A 25,093-nucleotide genomic window follows, 5' to 3' on the forward strand; every position below is an offset into this window, starting at 1 on the left:
ATATATATATATATATATATATATGGGTGGTGAGCAGGTAAAACAACAGATATTAGAGCAAACTTTACAATGACTTCTTTTCCACTTCCTTTCTTCTCTTCTGTCTACTTCCACTCCTTCCCTCTTTCCTTCCCTCCCTTCCCCTGCACTTCCCATTCATCTTCCTTTTAGTCCATTTTCTTTTCACCCACCTTATTTTTACCTCCCTCTTCCTTCATCTCTAATTCCAGCTCACTTTGTGGATGGTGTAATTGAGACTCTAATGGCACCCATGGAAAGTCAGCCTTTATCAAGGTGAAGCAACAGTGGAGCAGGTGAAGACCAAAGGAAGACCAAAGAAATTCCCTTTCTGTCACTGGAAATAACAGGGCTCTCTGTGTTTTCCACACATTCTCAGTATTCTGTGCTATCATCGGAGACTTTAGAATAATTCTAGTAATTATTCTTCTTGTCTGCTGCTTGAATGCTTCCCCTCTCCCTCCTATACTTCCATCTTTCCTTCCTCATTTCTTCTAGTCTATGAACAAATTTAGATCAGCTACTCTTTGAACTCAGGACTGGACAGGAGATACAAAACCATAACACTTCCCAATAAATCAGATGGCTGTTTTATCCCAAAAGAATAACCCTGGATTCTTTTCTGTGTCTCTCTGTTTCTTTTAATTTGAGAGGATTTGAAAGAGCAAAACAATGGAAATTGACTATTCATACCATATTTCCACTTAAGGATTTTGCAAAAATGGCTTTTTTCTAAAATGTGTCTATAAAATGATCACCTCTTGGGCATCAACTTGTGTCACAAAAGCTAAAGTTGTGTGCTATTGAGGGGCAGATATTAAATTAAGTATAAAGGGCTAAGGGTGTGTTACCTGTACTGGGAACTGCCTCCCTTTTGGTCAGGGTGAGCAGACCCATAGATTTTCTCTCTATCATCTGCTAGTCTGTTGGTAAATTCTCCTGAACTGTCAATAGTTTCCAGAATTTACTCTCACAAGAATGCAAGAAGTGCTTGGAAATGTAAATGATTTAAGTTTTGTCTATATTTGTCTTCCCCACGAAGGAAACATTTTTACATCACATCCAAGTTTGCTAAAATATCTACAGTTAAGAAATATCTTAGGCTTTAAATTTTGCAGCCAGTTCTTGGGTCTTAGCATGGAGACATTAGATCATTCTTGGTACTTATGGCTACACAACAGAAGTAACATCTGGACAGTAAATAAATTGTTCAAAAAGGTTTGGACATGTGTTTTGCAATAGAAAAATTACTTGTAGCTCAAAAATATTTTATAAATATGAAGGTTAATGTTTTTGCTTAATTGGTTATTTATTTTGCTTACTTTTAACTTACAGCAACGAAGGCTTTTTTTGATGTGGGAATGATTTCTTATTAATAAAGAAACTGCCTAGGCCCATTTCATAGGCCAACCCTTAGGTAGGCGGAGAAAACAGAACAGGATGCTGGGAGAAAGAAGTTGAGTCAGTGAGTCACCATTGTCCCACTGCAGGCAGATGCAGGTTAAGATCATTCCTGGTAAGCCAGCTTGTGGGCCACACAGAATAATAGAAATGGGTTAGATCAATATGTAAGAGCTAGCCAATAAGAGGCTGGAACTAATGGGTCAGGCAGTGATTAAAAGAATACAGTTTCCGTGTAATTATTTCGGGGCATAAGCTAAGCTAGCCATGTGGGCGGCCGGGTGCGGGGGATGCAGCTCCACTGCTCCTATTTCAACATTTTTTTTAATAGTACATGTTAGTAGTACAGCAGTCATTCTTCTGTGTCAAAAGGACATCAAAGTCAACATCAATATATGATGGGATTTCACTAGGTTTCATCTTGGGGTTTTTACTATACCCTACATCTACCATTGATTTAAGGAAAAGAAAGATAGTCATATTTCTTTAAAATTATACTCAGTATGCCAATTTTGGACACCCCCAAAGAAAGCACTCCTCTTGTGAAGCTGAAAGCCCCGGGTGGGTGAGTGGAGGATATGATGATGACCAAAGGAGGAGATGACAAGAAGTCCCCAGCCTGTCACTGGCATACTGTCCTTGGTGGGTCTCCAGCAGACTGCCAAGCTTTTGTGATGTCAGCAGTGATGTTCAGAGTTAAATCATTTCAACTATCCTTTTCTTTGTGAGTTTTTGTAGGAGCTTCCAAGACCATGGCCAAGTATAAGATCTCAGTCTGCATAGAGTAGTTGTTGCATGCATTTGGCTTCTAGTCTACTGCAATTTCTGTCGTCTAAAATATTCTCAGATTTGCTGTTGACTTAGACACCAGGCATGTGCACATTCCCAAGAAGCTCTTCTTGATCACATCATGTTCTAATGATATTTTGCAGCAAGGCTATCTAAGCCTTGAGAATTTGTTTGTTAGTAACAACAACAATAACAACAACAAAAAGAAGGCTCACAACCACCTGTAACTAGTGTTCCTGAGAATAAGATGCCTTCTTTTTGTCTCTAGCACCTGCATGCTGACAAATAAAATCACACAGGCACATAGTCACATTCACACACACACACACACACACACACATACATATATATAAATTTACACACACACACACACACATATGTATATCTATATGTATGTAATTGTAAACCTATACTGTGCCAAAGAGGATTATTCACAACATTGACTATTTTGCAGCCTTGATGTAAAATAATAATTTCTTGATCAGAGTGTTGTAAATTAGATTATTTTCAACAATATTTGCCTCCTCCTTTTGTATCATCAGGATATCAATGCACTTCCAATACTCATAACTTTGAGAGTAACTGCTATTTATTTTGTACTGAATTACAAAGATACAAAAAAATTCACAATGTTCTGTGTGATAGGCTCAGGTATTTGGATGTCTGCTAATTTTTGAAAGATTTCCTTATGTACAGGTGCATGGAGTAGAGCCAATCCAGATGACTTACCAATCCAAAGACAAAACACATGCCGATTATTGAAAACTATTGAGGCTACTGGTTGTTTGTTACACACAGCTTATTTAGCCATAGAGTCTAGGCATTCCTTTAGAAAGAACATAGTGTAAAGTGGGGTCCAATATCATAGTACATCCATTTAAGTGAAACTTGCTTAGCTATTTAAATTCGGTATAAATGGTTATTGATTATAAGGCTAAGATGTAATATTGTTTAACACATAAGTATGGAACAATCTGTTCAAATACTCTATGAGTAGTTAGAAGCAAGGATCCCGGATAGCTATAGAGTTTTCCCTCCCTGGGTTCACATAGTCTAATTACTGTCCACTGATTGCAGTAGAGGCTAAGCCCTTAGTTTGACATGTGCTTCCCTGTACAAGTTTAAGTCACTCTAAATGATCTGAAGACCGACAAACCCTTCAATAATGGACACTAACTAGATTTATCCACAAATTATTGCATGAGAACATGTAGAGTTTTCTGTGAAGCCTGTGCCTAATCATTAAAACCTAGAAGTGTGATCTTCTTTTCAGCACCATAAAGCATTGAAAACCATTTTTAACATGATGCTATAATTCATAATCAGTAAAAGATTTCCAAGTGCGTTGGAAGCTAAAATATGCTTTCAGAAATGAAATTGGTACTCTGTTACCATTAATGAGTGCTTTGAAAGATGTAGGGAGATACTTCTCCTCATTTTCAATAATTCTTCTTGTTCATTACAGCATTTGAAGGGGTAGAGGGTGGGAAGTAAAAATACCATTTTGACGGCACAAAAATTTTAACTAGCAGCAGATGGTGAGACTGTAAAGAAACTGCTCCTCGCATGAAACTTATGGAAATTGGCCTCTTTCTGCTCCAGTCACACATCATTTAGCTACAGAATCAGGGGTCAGGGCAGTGCTTGCCATATGCTAACCCCGGTATATTTACCTCTCACTGGTATAGATGCTACATTTCAAAGAATCTGATTTGAGCCAAAGCATGCTGTAATTTTTATAATAACAAGCCATGGCCTTTGCTGACATTTTACTACTGCCCAATAATGAATTCTCTGGAGAGCTGGAAACGGCTTTCTTTTATATATATAAAATAAGGCTTCATCTTACTTAAATCTCTCTGTAACAAGAAAAAAAAAACTTAGCTTCCTACATGCAATCAAATCTTTCTGTCTGAGGACAAAGAAATTGAGGTTTTGTGTGTGTGAGTGTGTGTGTGTGTGTGTGTGTGTGTGTGTGTGTGTGTATGTGTGTGTGTATGCACAGGTGTATGGATATTTATATGTTTGTGTGTATTGGAGATGGGGGAATTCAATGGAAAAACATTTATGATAGATATTTACAGACAATACGATTATTGTGAAAATATTTCTGTAAATTCTTGGATATGCTTCCTTTTGTCTTCCTGCTTGCTGGACTTTTTGGCTTGCTACATATGAAAGGAATATGGTAGAAGTGAGTCCATGTGTCTTTCAAAAATAGGTCTTGGGTTCTATCTAGTTTTCTCTTAGATTGTTTGCTTTGGAAACAAGGGTCACCATTTTGGAAGGAACGTAAACAGTCCTTAGTGAGGTCCATGTGTAAAGGAACTGAGGCCCCTTGTCAAAAGCTATGGATGACTTGTTGCCCTTGAGTGTGTATCTGCTAGGAGCTGACCCTCCTGTCTTCACCAAGCTAAGCTACACTGATCACATGACTGAACACTTTGAGCTGGAAGTTCTACACTAGGGGATGACCAAATTCTCGGCTCACATTCATTATATGAGATCATAAAGTTCTCTATGAGTTTAAGTTGATAATTCTTGTGAATGTTGTTATTCTGCAATAAATTACTAACATTGGCAATTTATTCTGTTCATTGTCTCAATTAAGATAGATACCGGTCATAGTTAGGCTTTCTATTGCTGCGATAAAACATCTTGTGATGTCCTCAACCCCTCTGGTTTTTACAATACTTCCCCCTCTTCTTCCACAGTGTTTTCTGTGCTCCACCAAATGTTTGGTTGTGGGTCTCTTCATCTGCTCCTGTCAGTTACTGGAGGAAGCCTCTCTGATGATGATTATTCTAGGTTCTGGTCAGTCTGTGAGTATAGCAGAATATAAGTAGAAATCATTTTATTGACTATTTTCTTTTTGCCAGTCATGCTTTGTTCTATCCTAGGTCCCTGGGCTATCCAACTTCTGGTTCCCAGACATTGAGGCACTGTCAGATGTGGACCCCTTATCATCGTGTGACCTCAAGTTGGACCAGTCGTTGGTTGACCACTTCCACAGTCTTTTGCTACCATCACACCTGCACATCTTGCAGTGAGGACAAACTGTAGGCCGAAGGTTTGTGGTGGTGTTGAGATCTCAGTCCCACCACTGGAAGCCTTGCCTGATTACAGAAGGTGGACAGTTCTGGCTCTGTGTCCTCCATTACTAGGAGTCTTCGTTAGAGATGGAAGTTACAATCAGAGAGCCTATGTATGTCTGAGTTGGGTCCTCTTCATACATGTTATGGTTGTTATCTTGGTTTTCTTGTGGGACTCCTAACAATGGGACTGGGGACATCTCTGACTCTTTTGCCTGCTTTTGTAACCCATTTCGTACCACTGGGTTGCCTTGTAAATCTTGATATGAGGGTATGTGCCTTGTCTTATTGTGGATTTTTCTGGGAGGCCTGATCTTTTCTGAAGGGAAATGGGAGAGAAATGGATCTGGGGGAGAAGGGAGGTATGGGGTAAGGACTGGAAAGAGTGGAGGTGGGGGAGGCTGTGGTTGGAATATAATGTGTGAGAGAAGAATGGATAAAACTTTGTGCTGAGTTTGAGAAGAATCAAAAAGAGTTAAGGATGACTTATTCTCAGAATAGAATTAAACATTCATAGTAAAAAGATGGATTTAATTAAAACATTAACACTATATATTGTGATATGTAATCTTTTTTGTTATTCATGAAATATTCTTACAAGTAACGATTTAATCAATCAGTTTATAACTGTATGTAGCAGATTACCAATGACTTCTATATAAACATTTTTCCTTTTCTTGCTTCTCTTATAAGACTCTGATTTACCGACTATTAAGAAATAAACAAAATAAGATGGTTTTGAGGACTAATTTATTTTTTAAGTTTTTCTTAAATAGTGACCATGTTGGTGACAAATCCAAGGGGGGAAAAATCAAAGGGATGGACTTCAAGTGACACGTGACTAAGAGCAGTAGAGTGGGAGTAAGCATGTGGGAACAATCTATAAAGAACCACAGTCATGGAGCAGATGGAGTAAGTGGTGGCAAAGCAACAGATGGTATAGAAAATGCTGCTGAGGAAGATGGAGGGGTGATGACCAGAGTCTGTTTCTGGAAGGATTTTAATTCAGCACAATACTTTTTGAGAAACTTGATGGTATTTGGAATGACTGAAAGACACTTATCTGCACTGCATCCTGTGTCCTAGCTATCGATTTCAAATACATAGAAAATTCAATTCTTATATTTGTTAGAATATAAGCAATATATCTTTGATTAGCGTTTCCAAAACAATGAGTCTAAGTACAATGCAGAAGTCACTGCTTGATGAAAGATCTGAATACAACTGTTTAGTTTTCTGTTTCTAGGGAAAGGATTAGTAAGAACATTTTCTTTTTTATTTGTCTCTCTGTGTATATGTGTGCATGTGTGTGTATGTGTTTATCACTTGGGTATGTACCTAAAGGCCAAAAGAGAGCATTGGCTCCCCTAAGCTTCAGTTACAAATAATGATGAGCCCCCTGATGTGGATGGTGGGAAGCAAAGTTAAGTCTTCTGTAAGAGTTGCAACCACTCTTAGCCACTGTGCCTTCCCTCTAGCCCCTGTACCAAACATTTTAAAACAAGTATTTTTAACCTGATAAGAAAACTGGGCGTTCTTTCATGTAAACTGGTTTTTAAGTGTGCAAAATGTTTGGTTACTCACATTAATCAAGGGGACTGAAGGGCTAAATATAGAGAATCTGGAACACTTAAACATTGATAAAAAGATTTCTCTGATGGATGTCATTATTCAGAATGAATCTTTTAGATTTTTATGTTTAATTGACCAGAAAATTTCTTCTTTGTCCTTGTGCAGAAAAAAAAATGTCATTATCAAATGGCTGGAAATGACTAGGTTCTCACATTTCTATCACATGAATTTTTGTTACAGACAGATGAATAATATGGCACACATTTGGTCTTTATTTCTCATGAGCCCGTCATATCTCAATTCCTAAAATATGGCTTTGACTTCATCAACATCAATGAAGTATCATTAATAGATTCTTCAGGACATATTTTTCTAATTAAGATTTAATTTTATTTGACCTCTCAGTTAGCCTTATCTAGCTACTTCTCTTTATATTATTTCTATTTGAGTATTCTCAAGAATTCTGAAAAACAGGGTGCAAATTGGGACTTATTTTATTCTTTCTTCTCCACACGTGAACCAATGGAAAAACCAGAAATTCCAGTTAAAGAAACAGAAATTCAAGTTAATACTGTTATTTATTCAAACATATATAACATATATTCTTCCCTTCTGTATTCATCACCAAGAGGCTCATAATGTATTTTTTCTTCTAGTCAATAAACACTGCCTTTTCCATCGGTCCTCATTCAATCTAAGGTTAATTTCTATTTTTTTCTTTTCTGAACCATACCATGCCTTGCTCACTAATATTATTATATACAGTTTCCTTCAAACTTCTTTTCCTCTGCTATATTCAGAAAAGAGAACTCTTCTCTAAAGTAAGTCATCCAAGTATATATGTTTGTACATTGTTTTATTATATATGTAAGAAATATTTAAAGCTTATTGAGTATGCAATTCTAAAAAATTAATCAGACTAAAATGTAAAAGCTGGGATCATTTCTCATATGCCTGTAGCTTATTCTATTCATTAGTTTACCATTCCCACAGTGTATCATCCCTAAAACTTGTCTGTTTGTCCATATTGAACTCATTTTCCTCTCAGTAATGGCAACATTCCTCTCCACTGATGATATTAGATCCACTTTTCCTTCTGTTTATCATCTCTTGCCCTTTCTTGAAGCATGCTTGCCTACTTTCCTACCCATGAACAATCTTGTAGATGGAAGGGCCCTGGAATCTCCCCTGTAACTTCCTTGACAGTGAGATTTTTATGATAGCCATATTATCTGTTAAGTTTAGCTCAATGAATTCTCTTAAGTTTACCTCATTAAGTCACAATAAGTGAAATTCAGCAGGTGCCATAGGACAGGCAGTATTCTTAGTATCAAATGAGAAGATGCAACTACCTCAAAGTATGAGTTCAAACTATGTAGTCTATAGAAGATGTTCAAAAACAAGACATAAATGGTAGATTAAGCTCTCAGCTATGGTTTTCCAAAACTCATATTTTCAACGCACTTAGCATGTCTGTCATGAGTGTGAAATTATGTAGAGGTTTTGCTAAGAGTCATGGGAATTTGGCAGTGCCAATGTTGAGCATGTTCATTTGTTTCTTTCTGGGCTCTTACTTTAAAGCCCAACAAACTGAGAACTGATTGAAGCATATTGTTAGAGAGAAATTCTTTAACTGAATCCATGACTACTTTTGATAGTATGCCAGAGAGGAAATTATAGTTGTCTCATCTTTCTGACATTGATACAAACAAGGGTTTTAGAAGCAGAAACTGAGGCACAGGCCATGGAAGGATGCTGCTTACTGGCTTGCTCATCATGGCTTTCAGAGCTTGCTTTCTCACAGAACTCAGAACCTCCAACCACAGCAGGCTCGGATCTCCCACATCAATCACTACTTAAGAAAATACCCTATAGCCAGATCTTATATAGGCTTTTTTTTTCAACTGGAGTTCTTCTTTCGGTTGACTCTAGCCTGTGTCAAGTTGCAATAAAATTAGCCAGCATATATAGTGAACTCATAGAAACTACATGCCTATCCTCGATGCTTAGAAAACTTTAATATAATCATTTCTCATTAAGCTTCATGGCCACTGCTAATATTATTTATTAATCTTTCCTCAGTATACAATACAGTGCATGACATTTAATGACACTGTAAGATCATTAAATAACTGAACATAATAAAGAACGTGAATTTCTCAGAGCCATGGGAAGAGAATTAAGGTTTAGTAAATAAGGTTGCAAGTCAGAAATTTTTATATATTTTCCATTATTTCAGCTCCTTTTAGCTAAGGAACAAATCTGTAAAACATGGTGACCTAACTGACACTAAAATGAGTATTCATCGATGCTCAGGTGGGAGCAAGCTTACTGTACTGGGACTGATCAATGGAGACTTGAACAGCACCTGGGAAACAGAAACACACGTCTCTCTGGCTCGTGAAACAACAGGGCATCAGCTCCACCCTTTCCATATCATAGTGGTACTCTCACAGTGGGCATGACTTTATTTTGTGTTGTTTTCAAGGCAGAATCTTTTTGGCTAAGCTGTCTGACCTTGAACTTAGGATTCTCTTGCTTTTGCCTGCTTGACTACAGACTGCATAGGCCTGGGTCACTAAGTCTCAACTGGTATCAATTTTTGTTTCAGAATTAGTTGACCTTATGTGTTTGCATATGTGTGTTTGTATGTGTTTGAGTAGAGATGTGCCCGTGGGTGTATGAGTTTTAGTAAAATTAAATCGGAGTGGAGAAAGTAAAAAATAAATTAGGAATGAAATTAATTCATATGTATTAATATATTTGTAAACAATGTCTATTTGTATGTGTGTAATACACATATATGTAATAGTATATGTCACCATTATAGCTATGCTAGTTTCTCCCCAAGTGATAAGTGGTTCATTAGAGACAGAATCAACTGCTCGGTTCTGCAGGTCAGAGTATTATTTATGTTGCTTGTACTTGAATTGTGTGGTTAATTTTCTTGATCATTAACTGGAATGCCTGACAAATACCTGGCTATCGTATTGCTTTTTGCTGAGCAGATGAGGTGGTCATTAGCATTACTGAACATGTTTTCACCTCTGTGTAATTTATTTTTGTCGAAGGGAAGATCAATTACATTTTGAAAATACTGTTCACATTGTTAAAAAAACCATCCAATCAATTCTAATAGGCAAAATGTAGATTCATTATTTTATAATATAGGAGCAGCTGAGGTAATGATAAATGCTTTACTTCGAATAAAAACATGCATTTACTTTTTTTCCTAATCTACAAATTACTCGAACAACTCAATATTTTAGCTTGCCTCTGATACTGAAGAAGAGACTGATTTAAGGGGAATCCGTAAATTTATTCCTCTTGACTTTAAATGTACCTTTATTATATGCATTCCAAAGAAAAATTATTATCTAATCTAGAAATATATGCTGTAATCATTAAATAACGTGATGAATGCATTTCTAACTCCAATTCTGTGCAGGGTAAAACCTATAGTTGCTCAGAGTTTCTAATTCTAATTCCTGGCAGAAGACACAGAAGTGCAAGATTATTGAGGCTGTCTATTCTATCCATAGAAGCAGATGCGTAGAGAGAGAGAAACAATTGAGTCAGTGTTTGGATAGTGCTTGTGGTTCCTATTCTTAGGTCCTTAATATGTGTTATAAGGGAGATTGGGACTTTTAAGATGGCTGAAGTAAATGGCATCTCCTGCCATGATCTGACAATTTGGGGTTTGGTCCCCAAACCCACATGGTAGGAGGAACGACTTGAACTAAGTCTCATAATTTGTTCTCTGAAAGTCACTTACTCATCATAGCACCTAGATTCAAAATAATAAACAAAAATGTAGTCATAAAAGCATATTGAGTTAAGAAGAAAAGAGAGAAGGTGTAGAAAAGGATATATAACACATTGCCTTCCAGATTTCTTCCTATTTAAATGTATTTTTTGGCAGTAAAACTGAAAGATGAAAGTTTTTGTGGTTGGAACTGTTTTTAGAAAATGACATTCAGAAAGTGGAAAACTAGTAGATGCTTAATAAGTTTTCTAAGCGAATGAATTTTATAACACGTTTTACACTGTAATGTGTAATGCGATCAGGAGAAGGTGTCTTCTAACCTTCTCTACTTACCAGCACCTGATTGAAGCTGTCCTGTTTTTATGCTCTTGTGTGTATGTGTTTACTTGATGAGAACTAGGGAACGACATTTGTGAGAGAAGAGCATATGAACAGTATCTGGTAGCAATCAATGGTTTTATTTGATCAATGCCTGCTGACATTCCAAAGATCCTTCATAAATAACCATCTGAGTATAAAGAGCTTCTTTTTTACTACCTGGCATTTCAAGCAGAATGTACATGGATTCTCACACGAGCTTCAGGATCCTGGTATTACAGATAATTAGAACCTGTGGGACTTGAGACAAAACATTGAAAGGACTGGAGTCTACCTTTCCTGGTATTCCCTCATTAACAGATAACACAGTCTTGATGTTGTATGGGTGAAAATCTAAAATATTACAAGAGGCAGGAGTTGAGATTATGACATCTCAATGGCAAAGAGAGATTGAAACTGCTAGATAGATTGTTGAGAACAAAAAAGTAAATTATGAGTGAAGAAAGTCAGCGGGGTAACAGAAAAAAAATGAACTCTGAGGCGCTGAGCATAAAGTCTGTGATTTAATCTGATCCTACTACCTATGATTTTCTTGAACTTGAACTTCAGTGTAGAAACCAAATACATGGATTTGTTTTATTTGGCCTGGAAATAAAAATCCTAGCTCTCCCTAGGTGATATTGATCAAATTTATAGAGACTTCCTAGATCTGTGTTAAACAACTTAAGGTTCTCTCTGATTTCTGGCCACGGTGTAGGGAAGGAAGTTATGCTGTGATCAGTCTTTCAAAGAAAAATAACAAGGACAGATAAAGTGCAAGCAACATACCTGTGACTCCCATCTGAAAATGGAAGAAACAAAATAAAACCCATGGAATAGTCTTTGAGCTCATGCTCTTTTCCATGTAGGATCCTGAAAGAACAAGGGGCAACTGTGGTGTTGTTTTCTACCCCTTCATGTGGTGTTTGCAGCACATGTGAGAAAGAGGGGGCAAGTGGCAGTGCTACTTTGATGTATGGGTCTACAAGAAAACTGGATATCCAGCAGAGAGTGCCAGCAGATTGAAAGAGTGGTATTGCCTTTTCCCTGGCAGATTCCCAAAGCATGAGAAGAGAGAGCCATGAATCTTTATCATTCTGGAGCCAGACAGGTTCCACCATGATCATGTTTTCACATTAAAGCATGATAGTATTTAAATCAAACTGACATTTAGTAGTAGAGCTCTCTGAGATATACTATTAAAAGGAAAAGAAATCCTACTAACCATGCAAGGAGTAAAATTCACCTATTATAATGCCTGCCTAGAATAGAGGAAGCCCTGGTTTGATGTCTAGCATCTCAATAAAGTGGTTATGGTGATACACATCCATTATCCCAGCACTGAGGAGGTGGAAGAAGCAACAGGATCAATTCTAAGTCAATCACTACACCACAGTGAGTTTGAGACCAGCCTTAGCTACATATGACCCTTATTTAAAAACATAGCAAAACAACAACAACAAAAAAAAAAAAGAAATCTTATGAATCTTATAAAACAAATAAGGTTAAAAGCCATACTGAGACATTTCAGAGCACCCATATTTGAGCTGCATATCTTAATCACCTGTTTCATTCAGGTCTGCAACAAAAGCTCTCGGTTTTTAACTACTTTAAGAGACAGTCTGGTAAGCAGTGAAAGCAAGTATGTTATTTGCTTGAAAGGTTTCCATCTCTCAAGGGTGCTACCCTAGGCAGTTACAGGCAGTAAAATAGATTGAATTTGAGACACCATACACTATGAAGTTCTACTCAGTTACTAATAGATTGCTTTACCATAAAGTACTAAGTGTGGAGCTGTTGGAGAAAAGCCACTTGTTGGTTCCTGGCTGCTGCCAAGACTCCCGAAATAATGACACAGAAACTGTATTATTTAAATCACTGCTAGGCTCATTAGCTCTACTTCTTATTGGCTATCTCTCACATCTTAATTTAACCCATCTCCATTAATCTGTGCATCACCAGGAGGTCGTGGCCTACCAGCAAAATTTAGGTGCGTTTGTCTCTGGTGGCAGCTCCATGGCTTCTCTCTGACTCCTCCTCCTTTCTCCCAGAATTCCCTTTTGTTTTCCCTGCCTAGATCTGTTTCCCTATAACTCTGCTAAAGGACTAAAGCAGTTCCTTTATTAACCAGTGATATTCACAACATACAGAGGGGAATGCACATCACAGTGTCACACAATAAATTCTAGACAATAGGCTACTAGCTTTATCAAAAGTGGATCAAGTGCCATGAGACATTTACAACAACCATTATTGTATTTGTTTCAGGTTGTATACAGTTAGTTTAACTGATACTGAAAAATAACTCTTCAAAGGAAGGACTGAAACTACAATTAATGTAATATAATAATGTTATATTTACATTTTAAATTTTAATTAATTTATTTTGCACCACAACTGCAGCTCTCATCCCAGTCCCTCCCATCAAGCCTGTTATCCATCTGTTTCCATTCCCCAATACATTTCTCCTCCACTTCTGTTAAGGAAAGGCCAGGTCTCCTGTGAATATCAGAAAACCATGATATGTAACATGACAAGTGAAAGACCTGTATGACAAGAACTTAAAGTCTTTGTAGAAAGAAAAAACTGTAAAAGACTTCAGAAGATGGAAAGATGCTCCATGCTTATGGATGCGTAGGATTAACATGGTAAAAAATGGCCATCTTACCAAAAGCCATCTATAGAGTCAATGGAATTACCATTAATATCTCAAAACAATTCATAAATCCTGAAAAGAAAAATACCCAACTTCATATGAAAAAAACAAAACACCCAGAATAGCTAAAATGATGTTGTATAATAAAAGAACTACTAGAGATTTCACTACGCCAGATTTCAAGCTCTACTGTGAGCTATAGTAGTAAAAAATGCATGGTATTCGTATAAAACAGACATGTAGATCAATGAGATTGAATCAAAGACCCAGAACATCAATCTACACACCTATGGTCATCTGATTTTTGGCACAGGGGCTAAAATTATAAAAAAAAAATAAGTTCATCTTAGGCTTTTCTAGAATTTTATATTCTTTAATATAAATACATAAATTGTTTATTGAATAATAAATGAGATGATTTCCAAATGTAATATTTCATGTGGTGGTAATAGTGGTAGCTATTGATTGAGAAAGGATCTTACTATGTTGCCAGGCTTGCCTCCCATTCACAAATTCTCCTGCTTCTACCTCGACATGTTGATATCACAGAAATGTGCTGCTGTACATGAACCAGATACAAATTAGAGAAAATCCTTTCTTTTCTCAAATGCGCTTGCACTTGAAAACCTTTTATTTTCATGTTGTTATGGACAAGGTTGTATTGCAAGAGGCAATGAGAAAGAAGACTGACTTACCAGGTTTTTGCTGTAAGGGATAGCTTTTCTTGTAGGCTGAAGTTTCTGTTCCACCAAGTCCCACAGCCATTTAGTCCCAAAGAAACACACAGAGGCTTATATTAGTTATAAACTATTTGGCCTATTACTTCAGGCTTATTGTTAACTAGCGCTTATAACTTAAATTTACCTGTAATTCTTATCTATGTTTAGCCACATGGCTTGGTACCTTTTTGCAGTGCAACATTTTCATCTTCCTCTCTCTGCATCTGGGTGGCAACTGCAGACTGAGCCTTTCTTCTTCCCAGAATTTGCCTAGTCTGGTCACCCTGCCTATACTTCTTACCTGGCTACTGGTCATTTTATTAAACCCATACCAGAAACAAATCTTTACAGGGTGCAAGGGCATTACCCAACAGCATTATCTCTAGGAAGCTTCTCCTTATTAGTGAACAGTAGAAGAAAGGGGGAGATATGAAAGGAGAAAGTCTTTGTGGATAATTCCCCAGTACAAATAATTTAGGTGGACTGGAAAGTTCCTTATTATTTCAATTTCCAGTTGTGTCTCTGGAAATAAAGAATATTTTGTAATCATTTATATTGATGACACATTATTAAACTTGCTTTTTAGGTCACTCATGGTGATTTTGTTAATCTTTAATTTAAATAAGCTTCCTTTTTTCTTTCTTTTTCCTTTGATACTTCATCATGCAATATTACCTTTATTTACAATATATAGAGGCATATAAACAGTATCCTGCAAGTGAATAAGTGAAGAATAAAGTGAAGAATAAATTAAGTGAAGTGATTTTTTAAAGCCCATGTTTCTGATGGAAGGTAAAGGAATTGGATACGCTGTTGAAGAAGCAATGACTATAGCATTATTTTCCTTAAAAATGGGAATAGTTGATAGGAAGAAAAAAAAAACCTCACATCACATTTTCTTCAACTTTTCTTTCCTCCCCTCAAATGTTTAGGTACATAACAAGGCTGTTTAAATACTTTTCATCTTTTCCTTAATCTTATGTTATTTGTTTCTCTGGGGTGTCTATATGGTAAGTGTTCCATGTAGACTTTGTTTGCTCTGTGGTGTTATCAAAAGCCAAACTTATGATATGTAACATGACAAATACTCTTTGATTTGTTAAACCAAACATTTGAACTCTTTGGAGTATGACCTTTTAAATGAAAGCATGGATATAGATTTTGAAATCCCAAAATGTAACAGAATTGCATTATGGACGTTATGGTTCAGGGAAAATTAAGTTTGTCAAGCCATTTCATTAAAGAATGCACCAAGGGAGAATTGGATGCGGGAGGGGCGGGCATGTAGATGATGTTAACATTACCAGAGGCATCTAGCAGGGGAAACCCAATAAACATATTTATCCTTTATATGCATTTCACAGGAAGTGCTGAGGAGGTCAGGTGTGCACTCCCAAATGTATTTACCTTGGCTCTTCACAGCACATTTAACTACACCAGGGACAATGGATGGTCACAAATCTAGGCATAAATCTAAGACATGGGATGTTTAGGTCTGGTGTTAAGAGTGACTTCCTATAAATAAGGACTGGCTGCCCTTGAACACTTTTAGAGTATGCTTGAATCTGGTGTTAAAACTAGCAAAATTCATTGCCCGTTTCCCTTCGTGAGTGGAAAAATTTACAGTATCTCTCTTGGGCCTCTTGAGCTATGTGGAGACACACAAATCTCAGTGTTAGGGAGAGTCACGAACCAACTTTATTAGTCTTATGGGAACCAGACTCAGCTGCGTGGCTTGGGCGATTTGCTCATTTTAGAAAAGTACATGGACTTTTGCATTTAGAATACTCTATATTATCTTAATTGTGACTCTCCTAACATACTTATGACTTAATATACAGGCATTCCTTTGCAGTTTTTATTACCTTAACTCTGTTGCTTGGATTTGAAGGATGCAGTAATTAGAACAAGTTGACTGACCTTCCTCAGGGTCAATTTGAAAAACCAGCAGCAGCTTGTGAAATATTTGGATTTCTTTATGGCAGTTACCTTCTAGATTATTTATTTGTAGTAATAATAAGTAATATAATTATTCATTTTAAATAAGTAATGTTTTTCAAAGGATTTTGTACATTAATGTATTCAATTATGGTTGCTCACATTTATGACTTCAGGCAAGATGTGGAGAAGAAGGCAGTAGAAATACAACCATGAAAAGCCATATGGTCTGTTCTGGTCAGGGAAGCCATTTGAAAAGTTGCTGTATATCTTACAGAAATGCATTTATGTTATCAAAACACAATGCCAGTATTCAAGACAGTCGACACTGGAATTAGTCAGACATCTATCAGCAGTAAAAGAAAATGCTAAACTTTGCCAAACTTGATTTTGCTTTTTCTTCATTATTATCATGAGAATGAATGAATTACAAGCATGGAACGCAACACAAGGAAATTCATATAAGTTACTGTATTACTTATTGTAACAAAATTATTATATAAAAGTATTTTTAAAGAAGAAAGTGTTTCTTTTGGCTTTTAGCTTGATGATACATTTATCATGGTTAGGAAGTCATAGTGACCGGAGCCTAAGACAACTAGTCAAACATGTCATATCAACCCTTAGGAAGCAGAGGGAAAGACTAATTCTGATGCTTAGATCTCATTCTGCTTTTAATCTAGTCCCGAATCACAGCTCATAGGATGGTATCATCCACATTTCTGGATGGGTCTTCCCACATTAATTAACCTCCCCTATAGTTATGACCAGACACTGGTCACCTAGATGGTTATAGATCTAGCAAGTATCAATCAGTATCAAACCTTGTCTCATGCTTGGAAAAAGGCAGAGACAAGAGTATATACCATGTGCCTTAATTTATGCCAAATGTGACTACAGTGTGTCTGTGCTGTCAGAAGTCAGGGAAAAGTTACTGTTGAGAGGTGTAGGATTATAAAGGGCTACTAAGGCACTGTTAGAGGACAGCTTGCAGTCCAAATGGTTCTTTTCCTTTACCATGGGTCCTAGGATCAAATTTGGGTTGTCAAGTTTGTGCAGCACACTTTTACCTGCTGAGCCACTTCAGTTCAATGGCTCTAGATCACATGGATAAATCTTACCTATTGAAACCAGATTAGAATACAATACTGGACTAGATCACATGGTGTATTTAATAATATCCTCAAAATAGAATTTGTAGTGAAAAACAAACTTACCTTGGGACTCTTTTTTTTTTGATTCTTTTATTAAATTGATGACTGGGACTTAGAGTGCCCTTGTGCAGTTTGTTTGGGTACTGTTGATATCTAGTTCTTTAGTAATTCATTTCCTGAAAACGACTCATTTCTGTCATCTGGAGAAATGATGTTTGGCATTAAATGCTTTGCTTACTTTAATTTTGAATGCCTTGACTGGGGTAGCAGTCAATTTTTTAAAAAAGGAAATCCTCAATAAATAAATAAATTAAGAAAAAAAAAAGGAAATTTGTCTCTGTTGAGTTACATCTTTTCATTCTTATGTCTGACATCTTTGGTGGCAATTAGTTATGACCATTCATCAGAAGAGGGCGGGGAGAAGATGGCACAGCTTTCACAACAGAGTACAAAAGTGAGGCATGTAGAACTGGGAAGCAGTTTATCAGAAAACTGTGGGTCATCTAAGTCCTCCAATCTAATGTTCACTGAACTGAATCTACTAGATAATTATCTTCGTTTCCTCTTTGTACTCCAAACACATTGTAATTGTGAGAGGATGAAGACAGAATGCTTAGCTAATGCGTTATGTATAGTGAACAGTTTAGTTCCTGCTTGTATTTTAATTCTTCAACCTTTCTTTCAGCTTTCTATTGCTCCCTTGCAAATCATTGTGTACATTCTTGCTAATTTCATCTTTAAAAATTTTAGTGTTTCATGCCACATGTCAGCTGAAGGTGGGATGGGAGAATTTGGGAGTGTAAGCCATTTTAATGGAATTTTAGTAGGTTTTAATAGTCTTTTTGCTAAATCAACACATTGAGAAAAAGAGTGAATCTATCATTAATTGTGAGTTCTGAGATACTGTGCCCCTCAAAGATTTTGGCTTTGTTTTGTTTTATTTTTCTGATTATTTTGTAAACTATCCACTCTGTATCAAGGTCTCCCACAGTGGTAATGAAGTAATTATCTCAGGCACGGGTTTCAGATCTGGTTCATTGTAAACACAATTGAAATTTAAATATTGAGTTGGAAAAACAATGAGATTTAAAATAACTTTTGCAATGAAATGCAATTACTTGATGCTGGGGAGATGGCTCATCCCCTTGTTAAGAGAGCCTACCCTTTCAGAGGATCTACTTCATCCCAAGCATGCACAAAACTGTTTCACACCCATTTGTAACTCCAGCCTTGGAGTACCTAATGCCCTCTTTTGGTTTCTTCAAGCACTCACTTACACTCTCATGTACATACCCTCACACATACACATATAATTAAAAAAAAATAAAATGTTTTAAAAATCACATTACAATATTTCTCCATCATGTGAATTTGAACTTAAATGTGTGCAGTGAAAATTTCTCCTCACCCCAATACATATTTAGAATTTATAACACAGCCATTACCAAAAATAACAGGGTACATCCAACTTAATTACAGAATGAACCAGATGTCTTGTTCTTCACAAATAATAAGTATTCCTGCATCCTCAGGTAACTCATTATTTTAGTAACATCATGTCATATTTTAGTAGATTTTCATGTAATATTTTTAAAGAGAATCTTGCTGTCTGTACCCGACACAACCTTGTCACAGGTACCTAATCATTTTTTAAAATATTTTTCTGTTGAGAATTTGACTTCTTTTCTATTGTAGTAATAACTATGCAGCCTTAAAACTTGTTGTTTGCTAACTCTACATTGTGGGTGTTGAATGAGGGAATGTTTAATAATTTATACTGTCCAGTATGCAAAATCTGTCATAAAAAGTGTTATGTAGTAAATTCATAGATCTTCTTTAGAGGTGAGTTTTGCTTTTTTGTTGGCATCTGTCTTCCCTCTGCAGATTGATAGACACAGTTACCATTTGCAAGTCGTGATTTTAAAAGAGATTATGAGAAAAGCATTGCAAATTCAGTGTATCTTGTTTTCTTTATTTTTTTTCTTTCGCCTCCACAGATTTACTTTTTTACACTCCCATCTAAAAATATTTTTTGTTTAAGAAAGGAAAAAAAAATGCCTTGTGACAATTTGCATAATATGTTAATGCAGATATGCATCTAGACATCTGGATGGCATTTTAATATCTCATTCTCATTCAAGGAACTAGACCTCACACAGATGGTAGAGACAATTTTAAGAGCATTGTTGTAAACAAATAAGGCAGCCAGGAAACCAAACACACTCAGAGATTGGCTTTGCCGCCAAAGAAGCTTTTTAGTGAGATGTTGTGACTACAAGATTGTACAGCCCTTATCAGTCTCTGACAAAGGAGAGGTACCAGCAGGCAATTCTGTACCACACAAATGAAAAATAAAATACTGTCAGTCACAAGTTTTTAACTTTGAGCATTTTAAAGATTGGATGAATTTTATACACTTAGAATGCGTGCCCACACATATATACAGTAAAACATATTCTGTGCTAGATGTATATATGTGCATTTAGTACAGAAGTGTTTTAGTCAGCTTATATCATTTAACAATGACTTCATCTCTGATGTCCTTGTCTCCCTTAGTTACCAGCATTTAAACCTTGGTCTGTTCAAACCAGAGGATACAGGAATTATTTTGCCTTGGTTTAAGGGGCATGCAGTCTCTTATAACTGTGGTTTGATATTGCTATCTGCAAAGACATTGGGCCATATTCAAGTTATCTCTAAATGCATGTTGTAGTTTAGATGCCTCAAGTTAAACATTCTTGTAATATAACCATTCTTGATTGTGTTTGGTTCTACCTCTGGATCCTGGTGCTCCAGGCATTGCCAGGGGTGGGTTACCTCTCTAGCATGGGTCTCAAGCTAAAGCAGCCAGTTGTTAACCACTCTCAAAATTCCTATGCCACCTTTACCACAGCACAGTTTGTAGGCAGTACAAATTGTAGACTGAAGGCTTTGTGCCTGGGTTTGTCTCCATCTCTCTACTAGGAGTCTTGCCTGGTTACAGGAGGTGGCCAGATCAGAATCCTTACACACCATTGCTAGTAGTCTTAGGTGGGATCACCCTCATAGATTTCTGGGAGTTTCCATTGCACTAGGTTTCTAGCTTGCCTATAAAATGTAATCCAGTTCCAGTTGTCTCTCCCAGTACTCTCTTCCTCCATCCTCTCCCGATCTGATCCCTCCTATTCCCATCCTCCACAGCCACTCCACACATCCAACTGCTGTGTCTATTCTATTTCCCCTTTCTAAGGACATTCATATGACACCCAACTTGAACCCTCCTCCTTGCTTTGCTTCCTGAGTCTGTGGATTATAACATTGTTAACCTTTGCATTACAGCTAAAATCCACTTATATGTTAGTGCATATTATGTTTATCTTTCTGGGTCTCGCTTATGACACTGAGGATGATTTTTCTCTAGTTTCATCCACTTGCCTGCAAATTTCATGATGCTAGTTTTAATAGCTGTATAATACTCCATTGTGAAAATGTACCATATTTTCTTTTTTATTTATTTATTAATTAAGATTTCTGCCTCCTCCCCGCCACCGTTGTTAATTCATGCTTAGTAATAGAAAGTATTAAACAAAAATTAACATTTAAATTCTTTGTTTTTTTTCTTTGCCATTTATTTATTTACTTACTTATTTATTTTTTGAATCTGACCATTTTATCACAAAAACATTGGACTTAACTCTATTTTGTGGTATGAATAGAATTATTTGTTTCTTGGGTGAAGCAGAAAAGTTCAAGATTCTGTAATCATAGAGACTGAATCTTATATCTGAGTCTTTTTCTTTCTAGTTGGGGAATTATGTTAATTTTCATTATTGATTTGTTTATGTAGCTACTAGGGTATCTTCTAAATCACTATATTATCTTATCGATATGATCAAGCCTATAAAATACATGATTGGGCAATCTTAGTTTATTTGTTTTGTATGTTTTTCTTCTGTTCAGTCAAAGGCTGAGATTTTGCATAACTACTTCTAGCCTATGCAAATGTGTAAGTACTCCATAAGTATATTTCCCTTGTGTTATTGGTTATTGTTGATTTATGTCTACTAATTTGGGCCAAATTGGATTATGAATTGAGATAGTGGTGAGTCTAGACATAACTTTTAGAGTGTGAGTATTCCATTTGATAAATTTTTGTTCAGTTTGACCCTGCTGTAATGAATATTACTTGAGTCTGTGAGCTAAATAAAATCTTTCCCCCTTAAGCTACTTCATAGAGTATTTTATCACAGGAAAAGAAACTATGTCCCTAACGTTTCTTTCTACCTCTGCTTTGCCAATTCCATACGCAGGGATAAGGTTGGAATCCTTGTAATACAATCACCCACTTGTGATGTGGGATTTCCCTCTGTGTGCTGTGCATACCACTGGTTAATAAAAAACTGTCTTGGGCCTGTGCAGGAAATAGAGGTAGGCAGGGAAAACTAAATGAAATGCTGGAAAAAAGGAGGCAGAGGCAGAGAGAAGCCATGTAGCCCTGCTGGAGTTTGGTCGAACTTTATCCGGTAAGCCACAGCCACATGGCGATACACAGATTACTAGAAATGGGTTAAATTTATTATGTAAGAGTTAGCCAATAAGAAGCTAGAGCTAATGGACCAAGTAGCGATTTAATTAATACAGTTTCTCTGTGGTTATTTCGGGGCTGAGCAGCCAGGAACCAACAAACAAATCCTTTCAACACACTTGAAGCTCTACCTTTGCATATTGTTGTATTGTCTACCAAACCTTCAGCATTGTGAGCTTGAGGAGCACTGCTAATCATAGCCAGAACACTTGTATCTCTTATTAGTTGTGCATAATATCTCATGTGCCTCTAATAGTCACTTTTCTGTTGTGATCAAGTACCCCAACAAAAAACAGTTCAGGAAAGAAAAGGGTTTCTTTTGGTTTATTGGTTGAGGGAATAAAGTCCACCACAGTTGAAAAGGCATGGAAATAGTCAAGGAAAACACAGTAATGTGAGTAATAATATGGCTGGTCATGTTTTCATCTGCACACAGGTTAGAATTTTGGTTTTGGTACATACATTTCTTCTCAGCAACATGCTTCTGGCATAGAATCTATGATGAAATCCCAAACCTTTGTGTTGTGTACTGCCTAAGATGTGGTTCATCATTTTTAGTACTGTTCTCTTCTTGGTAGCTGAGTGTTTAGTATTAGATATATAGATTTGATACCAAGCCTCAGATAAAGGTGACATTGTTAGTACAATCATTATATTTTCTTTTTTAAAAGACATTTAAATTATTGTATGTGGTGGGGGTGGGGGTGCAGTGTGCTTTGGTATGTGTGTGGGGCTCAGTTCTTTTCTTCTATCACGTGACCCTTGAGGGTTGAATTAAGGTCATCAAGCTTTGTCAGTAAGCACCTTTATCCTCTGAACATTTTTGCTGGCCCCCTGATTGTTTTTTTATATATAATTTCTGTATTTATTGTGTTGTTGAGTGTGAAAATTTCTTCAGTCATATTATGATAAAAAATGTTTTCTCTGAATTCTTTTTTAATTTATCTTTTTTTTAAGGTTCCCTGGTGTTTTGCCTGCATGTATGTCTGTATGAGGGTTTCAGATATTCTGAAACTAGCATTACAGACAGTTGTGAGTTAACATGTGGGTTCTGGGATTTGGACATGGGTTTTCTGGGAGAGCTGTCAGTGCTCTTCACTACTGAGCCATCTCTCCAGCCTCTCTCTGAAATATTTTTAAAATATTCTTTGTAGCTTTCTAATAATATGTGTGTGTGTATAGTATATGTAAATATACACTATCGCATCACAAAGTGTTGGCTCAATATATATGGATATCTGGATTTTTCTCCACTCTTATCATTTCATCAGGTACAGGTAGTGCTTCATTTGAGACATTCAGGTTTTTGTTATATTTTTAGATGCATTTAATGTGTACAGTTTATATATTCAAAATTTACTATTCATTGACTTTTACAAAACCAGCTATTATATTTTATTTGACACTTTGTTTCATTTAGCAAAGATCAAGTGTCTACAATAAATCAGGCCCTCTTTTTAAAATTGAAAATTTATGAAATATTCTGATCATGGTTTCCCCTCCCCAATTTCCCAGATCCTCCCCCACCTCTTCATCTATTCAATTCAATACCTTCATTATTTCTCTTTAGAAAAGAAACAGCTAGATACAAACAAACAAATCAGAATTAAAATGACAATAACAACAACAAAAGCACAGGAAAACACTTGCAACATAAAAACACAAAATTGGAAACCATACTATACAAATAAAAAACTGGTAAGATTTTAAAGAAAAAGGCCCAAATCAATATAAGACAAAAAAAATGCCTACAAAAATGCTATGGAATTTATTTCGTGTTGTCTATCTACTTTTGACTCCTTATGCATAGTTCCCTGCACCGTGATGGGAGAGGTTTGATGAATGTACTCCATTTAGGGCTGAGTGTTTCAAAGTTCCTCTATAGTGTTATATTATTTGTGTTTAAATAAATAAAATTTACCTGTAGGTCAGTGCAAAGTAGCCACACTAATCAACCACACAGGCCAGACAGTGGCTGCACAAACCCTTAATCCCAGCAGCCACACTGGTTAACTATAGCGGTTGGAAGGTGCTGCTGCGTGCCTTTAATCTCAGCACTAGAGAGGAATATAAGGTGGGATGAACAATACCTTGATCTCTTTCAGTCTAAGGATTTCTTAGAGGTGAGAACTCTCTAGTAAGTTGGCTTTTTTTGCTTTTCTGATCCTCAGGTTGAACCCCAATATTTGTCTATGAGTTTTTCTATTCTTGCAACATTAGAACCTTCAAAGTGTAGCCTCACCCCCTGCCTAGTGTTACACATCCTAAAGATTACATAACCCCACAAAATGATTATATAAATATATTTGCAAGTAGCATCAATGAATAAAAAAGGAAGTCATGAATTTAAAAGAGAGTAGGGAGGAATGTATAGGAGGGCTCAGAAGGGGGAAAGGGAAAGAAGAAATGACATAATTATATTATAATCTCATAAATAAATAATGTTTTTAAAAAAGAAAAAAAAATGTTACCCTTAACCAGTAACCAGGACTTCAAATACATAATGCTATAGGAAATATTTCTCCTTCAGTCCTCAACAGACCCAACCAATCACACCTTTAGATGATGTCACATGTCCCAGAGAGTTAAAGTAAACCTCATTTGAGAGATATTGATTTAAAACCATTTAGAAATTAAAATAGAGAAAGCATTTGCAAGGCACACTATTAGCATATAATTATGCTATAATTTTCAAGATTAATTAGTGGTGGGTAGAAATGAGAGGATCTAAGGATATGTTGGAAAGGGGAACACAAACAAAGGAATTGAAAGCAATATACTACAAAGAAAACTGCTCAACCATGTTTACTCTAGCACAGATTTCAGTAGATGAGATATGGAACTAGCCTAGAGGGTCTATAACAGATAAATAGATAAAGGAAATGTGGCATATATTTGAAATTATCTGGTTTGCAGGAAATTAGGTGGAATTATAATATTAATTGACTTAAGCCAGAGACAGAAAGAATTGCATGTACATATGTCCCAATTCACTCTGTGGTTAGAAATAGACAAACTACAGGAAAATGTGTGTGTGTGTGTGTGTGTGTGTGTGTGTGTGTGTGTG

The sequence above is a fragment of the Microtus ochrogaster genome, unplaced genomic scaffold (genome assembly GCF_000317375.1).
Source record: "Microtus ochrogaster isolate Prairie Vole_2 unplaced genomic scaffold, MicOch1.0 UNK1, whole genome shotgun sequence".
NCBI lineage: Eukaryota > Metazoa > Chordata > Mammalia > Rodentia > Cricetidae > Microtus > Microtus ochrogaster.